The 22,480-nt window shown below is 40.2% G+C and overlaps 1 protein-coding gene across 4 annotated transcripts in view; it reads left to right on the top strand.

The window, feature by feature from the left end:
• Positions 1–22,480, top strand: part of FHIP1A (FHF complex subunit HOOK interacting protein 1A) — a 420,438-nt gene that overhangs the window by 80,485 nt on the left and 317,473 nt on the right. For all 4 annotated transcript variants that reach the window (XR_013483927.1, XM_020994122.2, XM_020994119.2 and 1 more), the window contains one exon: positions 21,341–21,480. The gene's annotated coding sequence lies outside the window, so the exon portion shown is untranslated. The remainder of the gene's footprint in view (positions 1–21,340; positions 21,481–22,480) is intronic.

Raw genomic sequence — 22,480 nt, 5'->3', positions numbered from 1 at the left:
AATCCTCTTTTCTGCTTAAACTAGAAAATTCATATTTTAAGTTTTATCCCTTTTTTATGTCGCAAATCAAGCAAAAATATGGAGAAGGTTGCTTTGGCCCTTAGATAATATCACTTAATTTGAATCATATTCTTGGTGCTTGTGATATTTTGGCAGGAGGCCAAGGCCTTGTCGTTATGTCTTTAGTGATATGCCTGGTCCTGTCAGGAGTCAGTTTACTGGACTTCCACTAATTGTCAGCTCAGAAAATTAGTGGTAGAAGTTTAAAGGTTGAGAATGTTAGGCCTGAATCCTGCTGGAAGTTCTGAGTCAGGGTATTAGAGTTAATTGAGGAAAATACAACTATCCTAATTGACCACAGAAAAACTTTCCCTCTTCTTAAATGTTTTCCCCTCCCCTCCCATTATAAACATGTATAGTCAAGCAAAACAAATCCCAGAACTGGCTGTCAAAAAAAAAAGTCTCAGTCTGCACCCTGAGTATCACCTGTCTGTCTGGAGGTGGGTAGCATGTTTCATCATGAGGCTTCTGGAATTCTGCTTGTTCATTGTGTTGATCAGAATTAAGTCTTTCAGAGTGTTTGTCTTTACAATGGTGTTGTTACTGTAAATAACAATTTTCTGGGTTCCCTTCTTAAATGTTTTATTGATCAACTTTTCTTTTTGTGTGTTACTAGCCTTTCATGAGCTCCCTCCCCTACCATGAACCCTCATCCTTCCTTATGACAAATAAGTTTAGGCCAAATCCTGTGAGAAATTGGAGAGAGAAATCTCTTTTAATTTGAAGGTAGATTAGAGAAGATTTCATGAAATAAGTGATATTTTAAAGGTAGCCTAAAGGAAAGAAAATTTTTCCAAACCAGACTCTGTTCCCTGTAGGACTTAACCCTTTCATCTCCAGGACCTTGTTGCAATGGATTAGTCAATGCCTCATGTGCCCACATTAAAATGGCAGTCCTCTAGCCATGTTTTACTTCATCCCCTCAGCTGTCATCTCAACAGCCCTCCTTTCCAGTTTTGGAACTATAATTAAATCATTACTTCTGTTGCTACTGGAAAGATGTCAGTCTATTCCTCAGTGATTCCACTTAAAATTTCTGTAACTTTCCAATCCAAAATGGCTACCACTCCCTTATATCAGTGGTCTCCCACTATTAGAATGTAAACTCCTTGAGGGCAGAGACTGATTTATATTTGTATTTGTTTCTCTAGAGCTTTGCATAATGCATGCTCATAGTAAACAAATGTTTTTTTTTCCATTTATTCATTTATTTCATTTATTAATTAGGATTAATTCAGTAGTTTAGATATGGAAGAAGCTTTCTCTAGCCAAGATAGATGCAAGGTTTATACAAATATCCAGGGGTGAATGTGCCCTGTGACCTTGGGCAAATCACCTTATTTCTTCAGACCTCAGTTGCCTCTAAAATGAGAGAGTTGGATCAGAGAATTCCCAATGTCTCACTCTTCCAATTCCAACATGACCATCATGATCTCCGTCTTTACTAGCTACACATTTCTTTCCCCCTCACCCCACAGTATTATATATCTGTCTGACTTACCTGCCCCTGGCTTTGGTCCTGACCCTGCAGCATAATGAGCCTCTCAGATTTACTGAAGAATAGGGGAATAATATGTCCTTCATCCAGTAAGGGTAGGTTAGGGGCCGTCTCCAGTCATCCTGATCTATATCTTGCCACTGGACCCACAAGGCTCCAGAGGAGAATGTGAGGCTGGTAACTTTGCACAGCCCTCTCTCATTTAAATCCAATTCACTTGCAAGTCATGGCATCAACTTCCTGATGACATATTCCTCTTCGAGAATGAAGGACAAACAACCACCACCACCACAACAAGGGTAGGTTACTGAGTGTGGGCATTGGTTTATCTTATCACCTGGAGGTGCTAATGCCCATCCATAGGAGGTTTCTGAAGGGATTTGATTTAGGGTAGGAGGGGGATGACAGTGAGTCTGTGGTGGCATCTACTGCATCTGCTCCCTTCCCCCGGCCCCTGTTCCCATTCCTGTCCCTTTTTAGCTCTCATAGGACTGCAGTCTGGCTCTCTACTTACATAGAACTGCCCAAATTCACCAGAAGTCTTGGCAGAGTAAGCATGGACCTTGCCTAAGACCGGTTTTCTTGTGGGCAAAATCCCATGTTTGACCCATGGCTGATTTTCTTCAGCATTAGAGTAATTGGTGACTGATTAATAGATTTCATACTGCTAGGGAAGGGCATGGGTTCGCGTTGTATTCTTTCTTTTCTCAAAGCTTACTCAGGCTGAAGTTATGTTCCTGGTATTTGCATTAAAGTACTTTATGTTTCACTTGAGATATAGCTTTCAAATCTCTTTCAAATAAAAGATTCAGCAATTCAGTAGATGCCCTACCTTGCATGACAGAATGGTTCTTAACAGGAGCAATTTGGAAGCATTTATAGCATCACTATGATACTTCCCAAAGAATCTTACTTTGTAGTGGCTGATTGCTGGAGAAGTCATAATTAAAGGCAAAATAATTACCAGCTAAAGGATTGTCTAACTATGTAATCCATTTGTTTATACATATATGGCAGAAGGCAGTGTGGTGTAGTGGATAGACGCTCAGGCTTGGGGTCACAGAGCCTTCTGCAGTAGAACACAAACTTTAGCAAATCCTTCCAGATTGGAGCTCCATTATGGCTCTGGCATCAGACTGGTTGGATTATGCCATACTCAAGGTCCTGTTCCAGCCTTAGAACATAGATCTTTGATTCTGCCATTATTTCATTTTTGTATTTTCTACAGTGCCTAGATGAATGCTTTGCACATAGTAGGTGTTCAATAAATAGTTACCTAATATTCCTTCCCATTTGATGTTCAGCAAATATTAGGATGATGGTCCTTCCTATTTAATTTTGTTCCTCCTCCTCTTCCTTCTCTTTCAATTCAACATTTATATAATACTTTCATTCCATCTACCTTGCAAGTAAGTGTCCTCATTTTGCAGACGAAGAGACTGAGGCTCAGAGAGTTTCGCTGACTTGCCTAGCTGGCAGCTGGTAGATATCAGATCTACAAACCCAGATTTTCTGAGACTGAGGCCAGGGCTTGTCAAAATTACTTTAAATTTCAAATTAAAGAAACACAGTAACAACAACAGCAACTATGACAAGAAAACCCAACCTGGCTACCCCCTCTTCTTCACTGTTAAAGCTTTACCTTAAGTAACTTATTTGATATTGGGTGGTTTGAATCTCCAGTGAGTTAGAAAAGGTATTATTGCATCTGTATTGTATCTTCAGGCTCTTTCCACCTGGCAAAATTGGATCACCTGTTGTGATACACTCTCATTGGCTTGTTGCTTAACTCTGTATGGTTGCTTTTAAACTTTTAAACTGCTGTTTGAGGGTTTTCTTCTTCAGAAGTTGGTATGTGTGTTCTGCCCACTTTATTTCCAGGCTCTCCTCCATGTGGCCTTCCCCAGGGCTGGAAGAAGTTTCTTTTGCATCTTGACTATTGAGTGAATGGAAAAAATTTAGTGTTTACTATGTGCCAAGTACTATGTAAAGCCCTGGAACTATAAATACAAACCTAAAAACTGTCTCTGTCATCGGGAACCTCACATTCTGATAGGGAGAGACAATTTGTACAGGGATGGTGGCCAGTTTGGTTTGGAAAGTTATAAGAGTTTTAAGGGAACTATTATGAAATGGACTGACACAGTGGATAAGCAATAGATGGCTGTTAAATGTTCCCACCAGTGGATCTCCGAACCAGAAGGAGCTGCAGCCAGCACAACTGGGAGGCAAATGGAGTAACTGTGATTCAGGGTGTAGTGGTGCTGCTTTGGCACTTGAGGTTGAACACGACAGGCAGAATGACAGTGAGGAAAGTGCCCCTGAAGGGCTGGGTGAGCTCACGTTTTATCACTGGATACAATTTCCATGCACTAGACCCTTACTTTAGTGACAGAAACCTTGCTGTAGTAATGACACCAGCACTCTGTCAGCTTGTCTCCCCACAAGATGCACTGGTTCTCTTCCCATGGTTTTCTGTGGCTTGTCTGTCACTTGTCAATGCACCGCTGACCCATCTGGAATCAGTGAAACTTTTAGCTCTGTGTTTCCAGTGAGGATCCAGGATTGCCATCGAGTGTTTCCAAAGGTGTAGTAGACTGGTGCTTCACCTTGATCATCTTAAGATTGATGCTTGGTCACTGGGACTTAGATGGTGCTATCAATCAGGCTGTTTTCTCTTGTAGGTCTCTCTCTCTTTTTGCTATGTTCCCTGCCTAGGGACAATCATTAGTCTTTCACAGTTTCTGGATGGTGGTTTCAAGGTGTTCATTGAGTTGAGCTGGAAGAGTTTCCAGGATCCTGGGGGGGTGTATCCTAATGCTGACTTCTAGATGTCTTGTGACTTCCTTAAGCATGGAAGCAAAAAGAAGGTTGAACGTCTCTGATTTTTCTCTCCCTCTCATTACCCCTTTTCACTTTTGAGTCTCTTCCACCCCTTTGCTTGACACATTTTGCATTTATCTCCTCTTCACTAATCACCACCCCAGTTCAGGTGCCCTTCCCCCATTCTCATTGCCTCTTGCCTGAATGGTGAAGGAGGCTCCTACTGGCTTCCCTGATGTTGGTCTTTCTCCTCTCATCTGTCTTCCCCATGGTTTCCAAAATGATCTCCCCAAGGCACAGGTCTGACCACGTTGGAACTTCCCCACCCCTGAAAGCCTCCAGTGGTGTCCTACTACCACTGTGGTGAAACCGAAACTCTTTAGTCTCCCATTTGAGGTTACCTATAACCTGGTTCTACTTTCTTTCTTTCTTTCTCTCTCTTTCTCTGTTTCTCTCTCTCTCTCTCTCTCTCTCTCTCTCTCTCTCTCTCTCTCTCTCTCTCTCTCTCTCTCTCTCTCTCTCTCCCTCCCTCCCCCTCCCTCCCTTCCTTCCTTCCTTCCTTCCTTCCTTCCTTCCTTCCTTCCTTCCTTCCTTCCTTCCTTCCTTCCTTCCTTCCTTCCTTCCTTCCTTCCTTTTTTTGCTATGCAATGGAATTAAGTGACTTGCCCAGGGTCTGCTTTATTTCTAAGGTTCTACCTTGTTACAGATCACAGAACCTCATAGTTGGAGTGACCTGAAAAAGAATCCTTACTATAATATTAGTAGTCATTCAGCCTCTCCTTAGAGGCAGCCATTCTGCTTTTTGATAGCCCTGATTGTTAGAAGTGATTTTTTTTACATCAGATACAAATTTACTACTTTGCAATTTCTACCACTTGACTAAATTCTTTCCTCCAGAGCTAAAAAGAAGTCTTCCATAAGACAGCTCTTCAAATATTTGACAACAGACATTTCATGTTCTTCTTCTTCATTCATGACCAAGTTGTTACTATTTTCGTTCATTCTTCCCATCTGTTTGCTTAAGCTGGCCCCCTTATTGAGAATGTATGCTTGATTTCTTTCTTTTTTAATTTTAAAATTGATTTTTAATTTGAGGAATAAAACAAACATTTCCATAACATAGTATACATGATTTAAAAAAAAGATGATTGCACATGAAACTGTATTTACTATGTACAACTTGCTATTCCTTTTAAGTATAAATAAACTTATCACGTAATTTTCTTTTTTTCCTTTTTTTCTCACTTCCCTCCACCCTAAAGATGACTACATTAGACATAAATTTGTATATATATGTAAAATTATTCTATATATACTTCAATTTACCAGTACTTTCTATGGATGCAGATAGTGTCTTCCTTCATATGTCCTTTGTAATTAATTCAGGTATTTATAATAGTCAAAATGACTTTATTCACTCAAAGTTGTTCTGAAAACAATGTTGCTGTTACTGTATACAATGTTCTCTTGGTTCTGCTCATTTTGCTCATCGTTATTTTGTGTAAGTCTATCAAGTTTTTCTAAGATCAGAATGTATGCCTTCATTTCTACCTCTTATAATTTTCATCTTTGTTCAAAGGCCATCATAGTCAACGAGCATTGAAGTGCAGCTAGGCAACAGAGTGGCTTGAGCACTGTGCTGGGAATCAGAAAGACTCATGAGTTCAGATCTGGCCTCAGATACTTATTTGCTAGTTGTGTGACCCTAGGCAAGTCATTTAACTCTTTGTCTCTGTTCTCTTATCTGTAGAATGAGCTGGAGAAGGAAATGGCAAACTCCTCCAGTGTCTTTGCCACGAAAACCCCAAATGGGGTCCCGAAGAGTGGGGCACAACTGAAACAACCCAACAACAAAAACATGTGCCAGGCACGTAGATGGACTAGGAATACAAATAAAAGCCAGCAGAAAGCCTCAGCCCTCAAGGAGTTTACATTCTAATGGGGGAAAACTGTACATAAAAGGAAGCCGAAGGTACCTGGTGAGGGGTTTGATGGAGAAGTCCAGAACCTAGTGAGAAATGAAGAATGTCAGGTGGCATGTGGTGAAGTCCTTCTGAGTCTCCCTTAATGTTAGTGCTGATTCCTGCCTCAAAGTACCCTGTATTTCCTAATGTGTATATGATGTTTACTCCAGTAGAATAGAAGCTTTGGAAGGCCAGGAACTGTGTTTCCTTTTACATCCTCAGAAGCATAACTTATGTGCAAGGCTTCTTAACTGAGAGTCTATGAACTTAGAGGTTTTTTTTTAGTGACTATTTAATTATAATTGGTTTTCTTTGTAATCTTATGTATTTATTTTATTTTATATGTTTAATTGTTCAGAGAAGAGGTCCATAGGCTTCTCTAGACCATTAAAAGAGTCTTTGACACAAAAAGTCCAAGACCCCCTGACTTGGTGGATAGAGGGTCTTAGAGCCAGGAAGACCTGGGTTAAATCCTGCCTCTGATACTAGCTGTGTGACCGTAAACAAGTTGCTTAACCTCTCAACGCTCTAGGCAGCTTTCTAAGAGTCTGTGAGTTACAGATATTTGCCAGACTGCATCAGTGAAGACAATTTCCACACTGGAAACCCCCGCTTCCCCCTCCCCCACCCCTTACTTGCCTTTCCCTACTCATATTCTCAGCATCTAGCACAATGTCTTTCATCAAGTAGCCATTTTAATAAGTGTTTGACCAGTTAAATAAAACTAGATCCTATATGAGTGGGAAATACTTAGCCTTGTTGGCCTCAAAACTAATAGGAGAATTGGTCAAGGTGAATCAAAGCCTTCTTTCTCCTCTTTCATCTGTCATTGCAAAATGTTTGATAATTTCAGCTAGGCTTGAATTATTCTAGCTACTGGATAAGTCTGTATACTTAGAGAAATTCATCAGGATCATATGACTTCTGTAGACTGTTCTTATTTGAGAAGAAGCTGATCTCTAATAGAGATAGGTCCTGCTAAGTCTGTGGATTTAAAAAAAATTGTTTCTGCTAAAGGAAAAATGTGACCCTCCTTCTCTAGTCTTCATTTTGGTAATGGAAAAGTGCCCCTATGATCATCTTTTTCAGCATATCAGATTGGGAAAGAGCAAGTCATTGATTGCTGGTAATAGGTCACCTCATTTTCATTAGGTTGTCTTGAGGCTGGAAAGACCTGCTGCCCTTGTAACTGACATCATGCTGCCTTCAAAGGACACATAAAAGTTTGCTGGCGAAGAGTGACCAATGTAAAATAAATTGAAGAAGGTTAAAGGGAAAACTGTGTTAAGAGCTTCTCATAAATGAATGCCCATCATAAAAGTGTAGCAGTTTCTCCAAGTGACAAATTAACTTGGGTCTGTACCTTGCATTTAAATAATCTGTGGCAGTATAGTTCTGTTGGTATACAAGCCAGAGGTCAGTGCCTAAATCAGGCCAAGGGTTGCTTTTTCATCCAATAAAGGAAAACACAAGTTTGATGAGGATTTATGCAGGACCATTTCATTTGCTCTTATTTTGCAAATGCAGTGTGTCTAGGATTCATCTAGCACTGAGTGGCATTGAGGAGCACCAAGGGTCCAGTCCCTGAGCCTCCAGCTAGGGATTTTTGCAAAAGAGGTTATTTGTATCTAGAAAATAGATTCTAAAGATTCTTGGTCTCAACTCATGTCACCTATTTATACGGACTTCTAGGGGTTCATAGAAAAAGAGAAACTTCAGCAGGTCATCATTTTAGGAAAGATGCAAACAAGCTGGAGAGTATTCAGTGTGTGGTTGCCAGGGTGCTGAAGGGGCTTTGAGTGCATGTTATGGGAAGACAGGCAGAAAAAACCTGGAAATGTTGAGCCTGGAGAAGAGAAGGCTGGTGGAAGGCAGCATAGCCACATAGATCTAGAGCTGAAAGGACCATTGTGGTGATCTCATACAACCCCTTTATTTTACAGAACAGGAAACTGAGGACCAGTCAAATAAATTCAACAAGCATTTTATTGAGCACTTGGCAATGTACCAGACACTTTAAGTTCTGGAGGATGCAAAGAAAAGCAAAAACCAGCCCAAGATGGGTCAAGTGAATTGCTCAAGGTCACACAAATAGGTAATAAGTGACAGAACCGGGATTTGAACTCAGGTCCTGTGACTCAAAGTTCGTTTTTTTTTCCATGGTACATTGTTACCTTGGGTAGACTTTGTTGATTTGGCCCCAGAGAGCAAACTAGGAGCAAAGGGCAGAAGTTGAAAAGAGGAAGGCTATAAAGAAAAACTACCCAACAGAGCTTTTCACCAGAGGAATGGACTGCTTTGTGAAACAGGGGTTTCCCTCTAATTGGGAGGTCTTCAGGCAAGGGCTGGTCGAACACGCACTGAGTATCACAGAATTTTAGATTTGCAAGGGACCTTTGAGGCACTGTGATTCAGTCCACACCTGAAACCGCAGCAATAATAGCTAACATTTGTATAGCACCTATACCATGTGCCAGGCCCTGTGCTAAGCACCTTACAAATATGATCTCATTTGATCCTCAGAACAACCCTGGGAGTTAGGTGTTATTATTATTATTCCCATTTTACAGTTGAGAAGACTGAGGCAAGCATAGGTTAAGTGACTTGACCAGGATCACACAGCTGGTGTGTGTCTGAGGCTGGATTTGAACTCAGGTTTTCCTAACTCAAAACCCAGTGCTCTATCCATTGTGCCATATGCAGTCTTTTCTATAGTATACCTGACAAGTGGCCACTCAACTTTTGGTTAAAGATCTTTAATGAAGGGGAACCCTTCATATCTCATTTCATTTTTGTTAAGAACCTTTTCCTAACCTACAGCCTGGCACAGAGTAACGAATGCTTAAAAATGCTTGTTGATTTGACTGACTGATGCCAAGCTTAAGTCCGTTTTTGCAGCGTTTGCCCACAGTTCCTGTTTCTGCCTTCTGGAGCCAAACCAAACAAGCCGATTCCTTCTTCCACATGCCAGCCCTCTAGACACTTGAAGACAGCTTTCCTGTCCCCCTTGAGTTCTATTGTCCAGGCTAAACCTGTCCAGTTCCTTCATTAGACCTTTGTTTGGCATGAACTTTAGGCCTATCGCGTCCTGGTTTCCTTTTGGATGTGCTCCATCTTGTCATTGTCTTTCCTATAGCATGCCTAGAACTAAATCCACAACAATCTAGATGTGGGCTGACTAGGATATGGTCCAGCAAGACTCCCTTCTCATTATTGCTGGAAGTCATGCTTCTCCTCATGCTGCCCAGCATTGCATTACTTCTTTTGGCTTGTCAAACTGTTGCCCCGTATTGAACCCTTAGGATAAAATACAAAATCCCCACTGCCTTTAGGATAAAATACAAATGGCTCTGTTTGGTATTTAAAGCCCCTCACAATCTGACTCTAGCTTACTTTTCCGAGCTTATTATGTATTATTCCCTTCACACAATGTTCCAGGCAAATGGACAACCTGTTGTTGCTTATCCACAGCATTCTATCGAAAATCGCTGTGTTTTTCCACTGGCTGTCTCTTGTGCCTGGAATGTACTCCCTACTGCCTCTTAGAATCCCAGCCTTCCTTCAAAGCCTGGCTCAAGCACAGTTTCTTCTACATAAGGTCTTTCATGATCCCTCTCCAGCTGTTAGTAACCCTGCAGTCCCAGTACCTTGTATTTGCTAAGCATAGATTTGATTATATGGTTTCTTGTCTTCCTTCATCCCCATCCTGTATAGAATGGAATCTCTTTGTGGGCATTAATTAATGGCTGGTTTTGATTTTTTTTTGTCTTTCTGTTTCTAGTGTCTAACTCAGCCCCAGATACAGTAGCACTTAATAAATGTTTGTTAATTGACCATCTGTTTGACACATTATAGAATTCCTGCATTGAGGAGTGGGGTTGGGATTGATGACCTTTAAGGTTCCTTCCAGCCATAAAATTATTTTAAAAATGTGTTTCATTAAAGTAACTTTCTTTAGTAATCTTAATTTCATAATCTTTTCGAAAAATGGATATCTCTTGCTTTCACATTATTCCCAAATATTTCCCTCCCCCTCACCTTACGCAGATCTAACGCTTGTTACAAAAAGTAAAAAAAAGAAAAAAAGCAGTTCAGGAACATACATCAACCAAGTCTGATGGGTCAGGCAGTGTTCCAGCCCTATAATCCCTTACTTCTGCATGGAAGAGGGGGAAGTGCATTTGCTCATCATTTCTTCAAGAACTCTCACTCCTTTTTAGTACTGAGACGCTCCCTAATTTTATCCAGTGTGCGTATTTCCTCCACTCATGTAAACAGCCAAACTTCTCTGGCTTAGCAGACTGTGTTATGAGTTGCTATAGGTGAAAAAGATGATGAATGAATGAAAAAGCAAGGTGGTAGCGCATCCACTAATGTGGCCCTTGTGTGCCAGACACCGTTCTAACGCAGGACCCTCCCTACTCTGAAAGAGCTTACATTTTAATAGGGGAGAGGCAGAACATAAAAGGGAGTTGGAAAGAATTGGGGGGAGGGAGGCAGGGTGGCCTTGATAGAGGTCGAGCAGGTTGGAGGGTGAGCTGGTAGTAGAGAGTGCGCAGTATGACTGAGTCTTCTCATGGTATGAGGGTCCAGGCAGGGATTCATCAGCCATTGATTTGGTTTCAGAGTATCTTAGGGGGCCAGGTGGTTAGAGATGTTGTGGTGTGTCCTTTGTTTTCAGAGAGGACCAGTGACATCACAGGGTGATATCTTGTATGAATTGGATTTAAGTCAGGCAGAGCTGCACAAAGTCATCAGCCTTTCTCTCTCTTCCAGAGTCACTGAAGTCCAGTGGCAAGACAGAAGTCAGGACTGTCCTACATGGCTTGGGATACAGTGGATGCCATTGGCATCTTTGATATATGATCGTGCTCTAAATGCTAAGGTGCCTTCATGACCATTGGAACAAGTTGTTCTCATTCATCCATTCCACTGTGGAAAGTCTTCACGTTCTTGGGATAGACACTCCCCTAACTCACTGTTGGGCTTATGGCCTGTTGGTTATCCTCAACCTGGCTTAGCCTGTCTGCCTATACGGTTTTACTGGGGTGTGGCCGCTGTGCCTGCTATAGCTTCTCGGAGCCACAGGTGAGAGTTGAGTGCCAGGTAGACACCAAAGGTGGATGAGCAGCCCTGAGAAGGGCTTGGCAAACTTTCACATCAGAGGCACTAGTTCTCCTGAGCACCCCATTATTAGAAAAGCTTGCTTAAAAAAAGTAATAAATTCAACATTAGTTGCAAAGCTGTCCTATTTGTCTGTGTCTTCCTCCAGACTTCCCTCTCTTGTCTGCTATGTACTTAAAATGTTTTAATATCTCTCTTTTTTCTTTTTTCTTTTCTTTAGCATCACTGCCACTAGCCCCTCCCTACCCATGATCAACTTCAATAAAAAAAGACAAAAACTTCATAGTTAAGCAAAAGAAATCCATAAACTTAGCACAGTGCCTGGTACATAGTACGCACATAATTGATTAAATGACATTGGCCGAGCTCCAAAATGCATGTCTCATACAGCATCTGGAATCCATCAGTTCCCAGTTAGCAGTTGGGTAGTATGCTTCATCTTCAGTATTCACAAACTGTGGTGGATCATGTCATTGATCAGTGTTCCTAAGGCTTTCCAAGACATTCCAACTCTCTGGACAAAAGCTGAAGTATTAAAGAAAAAGCGCAGATATTCAAAGGGTCATGAGTCCTTTTTCTGTGCTCAGGTCTTTGCTTTGTGAAGCACCAGTGTTTCATCCCTAAACTTTTTTGACCTTAGGGAAGACTGCTTTCCTTTCTCCCATGTTGATGGATGAAAGTCAAGGTAGCTCACCAAACTCAAAGGAGCTAGAAAGCTACCCTCAAGCTCTAGGATTTACTCATGCTGGAAGACAAAGCTGGAATTGATTGGCTTACAAACTGTCATTGTGTAGAGTGCTTATTTAGGTCTTTACCAGGGAGAGAGCTTGAATTGGGCTCTGTGGGGCTGGTGTATTTGAGTTGGCACTCATGTCAAGAATCTCTTGATAATGTTATTTGACCTGGAGAAGGTGGACACGATTTTTTTTGGGGGGGGTTGTTTTTTACACATATCACAAAATAGGTATGAAAATTGAATCCCTCCAGCTTAAATAACTAAATCAATCACTCTGCCATAATAGAAATAACAGTAACTGATATTTATAAAGTACCTTAAAGTTTGCAAAATGCTTTACATTCATTATCTCATCTGACCACAAAATAGTTATGTGGTTAGTTATGATTATTTCCATATTACACATGAGGAAATTGAGGCTTTGAGAGTTTGAATGACTTGGCATGGTCACAGCAGTTATCATTGGAGATAGGATTTGAACTGTTTTTCCCGATGAAAGGTCAGAATTCCATCCTCTACTCTGTGCTCTCTCTGTTAGGGCTTATAATCATTTGCTTACCTGTGGATGGAAGCCAAATCGGTTGAAATGTTTAGAACAAGTTGTTATCACAGAAAGCATTTTATTGCTTAACTATAGTGTTTTATAGTTGGAAGACTATAATTTTAGAGTAAGCTTTTGCGGAAGTGATGCATACCTTTTTAATTCATAGGTTCAGAACACTTAGCCATGCCTGAGTAGCCCTGTTATGGTTCATCATGTCCCATCTGGGCTGGACATAAACATGATGCTGTGTAATGTCAGAGAGTTGCATGGTGTAAAAAGTGTAGGCTTTGAATAAAAACTTTTCAAAATCAATAAGCACAATTTATGTTGGGAAGTTAGAATTTATAGGATTTTTTATGTTTCTGGTTTTTTTTATGAGATTAAAAATTTTTTTTTTAGGCAATTGGGGTTAAGTGACTTGCCCAGGGTCACACAGCTAGTTAGTGTCAAGTGTTTGGTCTGAGGTCGGATTTCAACTGAGGTCCTCCTGACTTCAGGGCTGGTGCTCTACCCATTATGTTTCAGTTTTGAAGTTTGCTTGAGAAAAGCAGCAAGAAAGGAAAAGTATGAGTGGGAGGAGATTTTTATTGAAAAATTTTATTTTTAAGTTTCCTTTTATCAATAACACACATTCCTTTATTGTTTGCAGAAGGTCTTCCTTATATCATCTCTGTGAGAGAGGATATAGAGGTATTGTTATACCCTTTTTCCAGATGAGGGAACAGAGACTCAGTTGTTAAGAGGCTTGTCCAGGGTGACACAACTAGTAAATGTCTGAGGTAGGATTTGAACCGAGGTATCCTGACTCCAAGTCCAGTATTGCATCATCTCTTCTACCCTTGCTTCCCAATTTTTGGGAAAAAAAACTCAACAAAAAACAAACCAAAAAAAAACCAAAACAGAAAAGATTCTCAGTCTTGGAATAGCAAGACCTTAATGCCTACATTAAAGTCCTCCTTTGGATGCCTCAGGATAGTATGGAGGTAACCCTAATTTGTTTGTTAGTTAGTTTCTTTCTTTACTCTGGAATTTTATTTTATTTATTATTATTATTATTATTATTAAAATTATATTTTTTTCCATCAGGAAAACCCTCCTTATCTCCATCCCACTCTACCTCCCCCCAACTCCCAGCCTCCTTCCCCAAACTGAAAATGAACTAAAAACAAAACCCCAAGTAAGACAAATTTCCAGATTGGCTAGATCCAGATGTGTGTGTGTGTGTGTGTGTGTGTGTGTGTGTGTGTGTGTGCATGTGTGATTGTGATCTTGGTTTCTTGAAGACTGCCAGTGAAGCATGAGCTGTGATGTGCTCCTTCAGACTGTAGCAACACACTGGTGTCTACATTTCATGATCTGCCTAACTCTAGGAAAATCCTTTTCTGACTCGAATCAGAAAACGATGCATTCATATGCCACTTTGGACATTTGCTAGCTGTGTAACCATAGGCAAGTGGGTAAATTCTCTTTGTCTCAGACAACTGCTTAGAACTTACCTGCTAAGCCTTAGGTTTTCATCCATGCATGTTGTTGGACACACTGAAGAATCAACTCCTTTGGTTAAAACAATAACTGAGAATTTATTAAGCTCTGTGTGTGTGTGCCAGGCACTGGGGTTCAGGAGGTAGCATTTCATCTGAACCCTGAAGGGAGTTAGGGTTTCCAAGAGACAGAGGTGAGGCAGGAGAGCATATCAGACCTAAGGTTCAGACTGTGCAATGTGGGATTTCAGGGAATAGCAAATAGGTAGTTGGTTGGAGTAGTGTCTGTGAGTTGTAGTAATGCGGAATCAGGCTAGAACTAGACTATGAAAGGTTTTAAATACTAAATAGAGCAGTTTATGTTGTATCTTAAAGAAAATGGGGAACCACTGAAGCTTCTGGAGTGGGGGAGTGACATGGTCTGACATATACTTAAAGAATATGAAAATGGCAGCTATGTGGAGGATGAATTAGAGAAAGGAAAGACTGAAGGCAGGGAGACCAATTAGGAAGATTTTGTCACTTGTTGCTGTGATTTCCTAATGACACTGTTCTCCAACCCAATATTATGACTTCTTCCTCGTTAACAACGAAGTGTATCATCGAAGAATTGGAAACTGAGAGGATGCCCATCAAACAGCTGAACAAATTATAGTATATGATTGTGATAAAATACTGTTGTGGGGTAAGAAATGATTAAGGGGATGGTTTCAGCAAAACCTGGGAAGACTTGCATGAACTGATGCAAAGTAAAGTGAGCAGAACCAGAACACTTTAGAGAGTAAAAGCAATTATGTAAATTATTTTGTATTAATTACAAAATAATCAACTTTGAAAGACTTAGGAACTCTGTTCAATACAATGCCACCCATAGTTCTGAAGGACTCGTGATTAAACATTATATTTGCTCCAGACAGAGAACTGGTGGACACAGATTAGAGATCGAAGCATATTTTCTTCTCTTTCATTTTCTTGCCTTTTTTTTTTGAACATGGCTAAATGTGGAAATTTGTTTTACATGACTATACATATTTGCCATAGGTTTTGTTTTTCTTACTTTGTCAAAAGGGAGGGGGAGAGAAGAGGGAGAGCATTTGGAAGTGAAAATAAAATTGAATTTTTAAAATCTCAATATATGCCTTTATTCTGTATTCCTAGTACGCCACCTTTCTGCCTATAGGCAAAAGTTTTGTTTCTCTGGCACTCTTTCCACCGTGCTATGCTGCGTGGTTTTCACCTAAGGGAAAGATAGCACATTAGGTGGCTTGCCTCTCCCAGTTTGAGAAACCCAGGTTTCTGTGGAACCTCCTGTTCCATATGCCTCTTACAGCAAGATCAGCCTTTGTCCCAATATTCTTTGGGTTATCTGAGGCCTCAGGACCCCTTCCCTGGAGCTGCAGGCTTGAGTCTTTTGCATGGATTGGTTTGCTACCTGCCTACCGGTGGAGGCTTATTTCAGTAAAGGCTAAGTCACTTTATTTAAAAGCCACACTCATTTGAGCTCTGCAGGTATGTGTGGCTGTCTATGTTCTCAGGTGCTTTCTGCTCAGGGACACTGGTTTCCCTTCATCTCTGCTAAAAAATTTGAGCCTCAGATGTTCACATCTCAAGGACCTCTGTCCCCCACGTTTTGTTTCACCAGAAGAATTTAGAGGTATTCAAATGATAAATACAATGTCTGTCATGGCTGGAAGAACTGAACATAAATGGGAATGGAGGATTGCTGTTTTAGTTGACATTGGCCCGTTTGTTAACCTTTAAATGGCTGGGTGTTTTTGAGCTCTTACATGGACTGAAATTCCAGGTAGCAAAGTATGTGAACAGCTGCTTAAAATGTGTTAATTGAATTATCGATACAGAATGTTGTAGTGTCTAGAGCCCTGGGTTTGGAGTCAGGAAGACCTGGGTTCAAATCCTGCCCTAGACACTTAACGGCTGTAATATCTCCGAGCTTCAGTTTCTTTATCTGTAAAATGGGTATAATAGTAGCACCTTCCTCACAGTGTTGTGAGAGCCAAATACAGAAATATAGGTAAAGCACTTTGTAATTCCTAACGTGCAATTCAAATGTAAGGTAACAGAGTATTGAAAATTTGGGGGCTATTTAAGCTGTCTGTGATGTCCTGCCAGACTTATATGCAGGCTTGAGAGGTAGGGATCAGCTGTCTTTTATATTTATCTCCTTTGTGTCTAGCACAGTGCTTTCCATGTAGTGGACACTTAATAAGATATTATCAGATTTAGAACTGGAAGGGAGTCCAGAGCAATTCCAGCTGGGATTGGGGTGACTTAGTGAATCTCACAGAACTTGTTAAATGGTGGAAACAAGATTCAAACCCAGGCCCTCCAGCCCCACCTCACCCCCAACTCCAAATCTAGTCCTCTTTCTACTAACCTACACTCTGTTTAATTGAATTGTTGAAAATGTATTTTTGGTACAGCTCTCTCAACTTTGAAAATGCAATTCCATGTTTGTTAACCAACCAAGGAGACCCCAGTTATACCCTTTCCTTGCCAGTATAGGACTACTTACAAATATAGTGAAAACCCAAGCTGGTTTGGTGGGCCATTGATCAGATAATTGCACGGTGAATTAAATATTGTGCTCTTCATACTGTTTCTCACCATAATAGGAGGAAAATTTGTTGATGTGGCCATTAAAAGTCCTTGTCAGGGCAGCTAGGTGGCACAGGCCTTGGAGTCAGGAGGACCTGGGTTCAAATCCGTCCTTAGACACTTCACACTTACTAGCTGTGTGACCCTGAGCAAGTCACTTAACCTCATTGCCTACCAAAAAACAAACAAACAAACAAAATTCTTGTCCTTTGACAGTGTATGGTTTTTTTGGTTCTACTCTATTCACTCTTCAGCCCCCACCCACCCACATTGCCAGTTAGCAGATGTCTGAACTCAGGGCTTTTGCTGGTCTTACTTGAGGTACTCTGAAATATGCCATCCAGAAATGAGTGCAAAGACTCAGCTCTGAATTTGAATTTCTCCATTGATGTAAGGAATGCTCACTGCTGAGCACTGGGAGCCCACATTTTACTAGATGGAAGTAGAACGTTTTATTAAAAAGAAAGCACTTGCCTGGGGTGGGAGGAGGGGAGGTGATGGGATTCTAGTGTAAATGAATAGTTAAAGGCTGTGTTTTAGCTTTTTGGCAGGGGGAGATATTTTTTAAAATGACATGGTAACCCAAGAGAATGGTTAAGACTCAGTGCATCCAAGGAGAGCTTTTTTCAGTTTTCATGAATTCATTTTAACCTTGCATTTGGTGTCATTCTGTGCATTACTGTCAAAGGAATCTGCTTCCTTTGAAGTCATGGAGTGTTGCTGCTGGGGATATCATGATGGTACAATAGGTGTGTGTGGCAACAAGGCTCACTAATCTCTGCCAATGTCTTATTACCCAAGTAAAGGTGTCTATGACTGAGTGTGAGTGCCTATAAACAGAGAGTATTTGATGAAGATATATGGTAATGGACAAGATGATGGGCAAAATATTTCTCATGAATTAGGCATGACCTTTCATAATTCACGAGGAGCAAAAGGAAGGAAGACTTGAAATCACCTGAAAAGCTTGCAGAAGCAATTTGTAATTCTTACGAGGCAGGCTGGAGAGCTGAATATTGCTCTTTTTCTGGTACGTGGTGCTAAACACTGTTCATGTGAGGTTACAGGAAAAGGAGGATTCTGTTGCTGATAAAACTTAATGCCCAGAATTCTGTGGTCTTAACATTTACCAGTCTGAGCATGAGGTTATAATGTTAAGCACAAAGTAGATGCCTAATGAATATTGGATTGATTATACCTGGGGGTGGGGCATATTGGTGGAGGAAGACATGTAACTTGTTTGATTTTTGTCTCGTGTGAAACTTATAGGCTTTTTCTCCTCCCAGATTTCTGGTTCAGATTGACGTCATAGATTTCAATATATCTAATTTACTTATATTATTTTTCTCCTTGTGTTACCCTTCTCTCTTAATCTGTGATACTACTCCCAGTTCACTTAAAAAAAAAACCAACAAACTTGTAAGAAGAAAAGTATGCAAACCCCTATCTTTTGCCATCTTCTGTAATTCTGAACAAACCAAATCTGGCTACATTTAAACCTCTGTCTGCCTTGGTTTCCTTCCGATCTGTAAAATGGGAAGAATAATGGCATCTACTTCCCAGGGTTGTTGTGAGGATCAAATGAAATAATCTTTGTAAAGTGCTTTACAAATCTTAAAGAGGTATGCAGATTCTAGTTATTGTTATTATTATTATTGTTATTGTTATTATTGTTGCAGGTTTGTTGTTGTTTTTTTTGGTGAGGCAATTGGGATTAAGTGACTTGCCCAGGGTCACACAGCTAGTAAGTGTTATGTGTCTGGGACCAGATTTGAACTCAGGTCCTCCTGACTCCAGGGCTGGTGCTCTATCCTAGCTGCCCCCCTCACAGGTATTTCTAAGGGACATTCTAAATTCATTTCCTGTAGTGTAATATCGCCATACAAATTGTTAAATGAAATTATTGGGCTTTGAAAAACTTTGGGTTCTGCAGAAATTATATTGTACTTCTTTTACTTATAAAGATCGTAGGGTCAGAGATTTAGAGCTGGAAGGGATTTTAGAGGTTGTCTACTCCAACCCTCTTATTTTAGAGGTGAGAAAACTGAGGCCAGAGAAGTCATTGGCACAAGGTCATACAAGTATTAAGTGGGAGGGCTGGGATTTGAATCCAGGTTCTCTGACTCCAAATCTTTTTCTACTGTAGCATTGCCACTAGATGATCAGGAGTCACAACTGAGTTTCTGTTTTTGTCTTTTAAAGTTGTTCCTCATTCTCTTCTTTTGCTTTCTTAATTTTATTGTGTGTGGTTTTTTTAACCTACCTTTTCTGTTCAGGCTCTTACCTGATCCCTAATGAGCTATGTGACTTTAGTTAAGTCACTTAATCTCTTTGAGGCTCAGGGCTTTCATGTAAAATGGTGATAACAATACCTATATTTTCCTCTCAGAGTTGTGGGTAGGATCAGCTGTAAAGCTCTCGTATGTCCCCTTATGTCTCTGGACCAACTTGCTCCCTCTAGTGTTCAGTGTGCTATATTGGGTTATCAGCTGTTCAGATCCACAGATCATGAGTCCCTACTGGTTATTTGCTTGATATACTAGAGACACAGAAATATGATACATCATTTGAGCAAACCCTAAAGCAAGGTAAACTAGAAAAAGAAGTGAACCAGATAGCTCGTGTGCTGTATGCCCATACTCGGGCGACTGCCACTTTCCCCTACTCTCCAGGCAACCAGTGAGTTATAATCCCTTTCAGTAATCAAGCATCTTAACTCCTTGGGAAGTTGTGATTCCTTTAAACTCAGTCATTTGTTAGAATTCTTGAGAGTAATGTCTTTAAACTGCCTCTGCTCAGTTCTTCCCTGTGAGTTTTGGAGCAGCACCTCGTATGCATTGTTCCTTCAGATATTGGGTACAGCTAGGGTGAATTTTCCCCTCTGATATTAGCTTTCCATGTGCCAGGATCAAATCTGATCCACCTTCCTTGCCTTTCTTATAGTTTCTATCTGTCCCTCTCCATACTTCCACCTCACCTAGCATGACCTCTCTTCTCTAGGTGGCTGTTTTCCTGTGTGTCATGTTTCAATTGTGTCTCCACTGCAAGATTTCTGTCATCTTCTAAAATTGGGCATGGTGACGACTACTAAGGTTTCATCTAAGCTTCTGAGAGATATATTTTCCAAAATAAAACATGATTTCTGTTCCCTTATAAACTATTAAATTGTGAACTATATAAATGTTGGCTGTATAAATGCTTGTATTTTTTTAAACTTTTTTGATATCTCTGTACCTGGTTCTAACTTATGTTTGATTTAGGTTTATTGATGTTTGGGGGTGGTATTTTGAGGTATCTTTTACACTTTCACAATGATCTTCAGATGTCCAAGGGTCCTCTGGTCCTATTTCTCTCTTGGGGAGTCATTTTTACCAGACTGAATACTGCTTTCCTCAATATACTTTCTTAAAGTTGCGTAGTAGGATGGAATGGACCATATTGGTTGTATTGAATACAGCCATCACATGACCCTGACGCTAGAGTTGGATCAGGTTCAAACCAGTTGCAGCTAGTCTTGTGGTTTCTCTGTAAACTCCCCCATTGCTGTACCTGGAACCCACTTGTCTGACCAGATATTACCACTGCCCAAGCTTCTCTAGCCTTCTCTATAGAATTTCAGCTATTTTGTAAAACAACTTAGGTACCATCTTTGAGAGGCTGTGCCTTGCACGAGTTGCCCTCCTGGTGAAGTGTATTTAAACACGGCCCCTTCTGCCCTTTCCGGATACCTCCCCTTCAGTGCTGTCAGGTGTCCTGCATTGCAACTCCCTTGCCTTGATTAAAGACCCTTGTTTCAACTTTGGTGGTTCTCTTTATTTCAAGTTGACAGCTGGTATGCGTTTTCTCCTTTTCCCTAGTTAGGCCTATGATATTTTAGGATGCTGTTATTTCAAATAGAAAGAATAGAGCTTGGTAAAGGGGATGGAGAGAGAGAGGTTTTTTCCATGCTTATTAGTACATTCTAGGTTTCGGTATCTGAATAGGTCAAACCTAACTTGACATTAATTATCCTATGTTATATTCCAGGCAGAACTGCACATTTTCAGAAGAGATTCACAAAGGGCTTTGGTTCACTGTTTGCTATGTTATACTATATTGTCTTTATGTTCTATGAGCATTGTTATTAAATTAACACTCTTGTTGTGGGTCTACATACTTCCAGGATTTTTTTTTCTCAGTTATAATGAAAGATTTTTTTTTTGGCTTTGAGAAGTGTATAATTACTTATCACACTCCTAATGTGATGGGAGAATCATTGCCTACTTGCTGTTTTCCAGCCAGGAATCTCTCTCTTTGGCTGGCACCCAGAGTCCTAAATTAAAGACCAATCATTCCTTATAATTTATCCTTTCGCTACAAGGACAGCTATCCTTCCTGAGTGCCTCCTATTCAATGCTAACTAAATGGTGGTGAATGAGAAAGGATAAGAGGAAGAGAGGAATTGTAGCTCATCAATGTTAATGTTTAAGGGGTATTTCTTTTTCTTGTCTACAGTCTTTGGAAGTCCTCTCCAGGGAATTTCCAGCAGCTCAGACTGATGATCCAGAAATCTCTTGAGGGTGTGTGATAGAATAAAACAGGCACATACAACCCAGAAACAGATTGGCTTCTCTTATGAGAGAAAACAATTACAGGTAAGAAACTTTAAAAAAAATTAATCTTCATTTTGATTTTTCAAGGATGGGCAGTTTTTCTTTTAAATAAAATTTATTGAGACTTTTGTTTGTATATCCCAGTTATTTCTAGATATGCTACCCCCTCCAGTCTATAAAAAAGGATTTTGTGTGTGTGTGTGTGTGTGTGTGTGTGTGTGTGTGTGTGTGTGTGTGTGCGCGCGCGCATAAAGCAGTACCAACTACTACAGAGACCTAGACTGAAAGGCTGCATTTGTGGTCCATCCACCCCTGCACTGAAAGGAGGGAAGGTATATATATCTTCATCTGTCCTTGGGGATGCAAAATCGACCATTATGACTACTCAGAATTTTGGCTTCCTTTGAGTCCTTCCTTCTCTACATTGTTGTAGTTCTTGTGTATATTATTCCTGTTCTGTTGTCTTCACTTTGCATCAGTTCATACAGATCTTTACATATTTCTCTAAATTCCTCACATTCATAATTTCTTACTGCACACTAATACCACATCCACAATTTGTTCAGCCATCCCTCAAATCCATGAGCACTCATTTTATTTCCACATACACTTTCAGTGAGTATCTGTTTACCAGATTCCATTTGGATCAAGTCTGGTGTGGAGGCATTGCTTCAATTTACTTTTCTTTTTTTCTTTTTCCCTAATTATACTTTCAATGAATATATGTCACTGTATGTGCTAATGAATTCACAAAGGATCAGAGTTTGAGGCAAGTTGTATATAATTAGATTAGATTGAGAATGAGGGTTTCAAGACTTTAATAAGTTGGTAATCTGTAATTCAAAATTTAAAAGAAACGAATGTTAAAAATAAAATATTTTTAAAAAGAAAAAAAGATTTTATAAGTTGATAGGTATCTTAATTTCTTGTCTAAATGGGAAATATGTATTTCTGTAGAATAAAGATGGACTTGATTCATTGTTCCTTCCAAGTGCCAAATATTTAATTTTATTAAATGGCCCTACTTGTTAGATATGCTGAT

Source organism: Phascolarctos cinereus, unplaced genomic scaffold (assembly GCF_003287225.1).
Source record: "Phascolarctos cinereus isolate Bilbo 61053 unplaced genomic scaffold, phaCin_HiC Scaffold_9;HRSCAF=440, whole genome shotgun sequence".
NCBI classification, from domain to species: Eukaryota; Metazoa; Chordata; class Mammalia; order Diprotodontia; family Phascolarctidae; genus Phascolarctos; species Phascolarctos cinereus.
The sequence above is the reverse complement of the archived record's forward strand: the minus strand, read 5'-3'. Positions and strand labels throughout refer to the sequence as shown.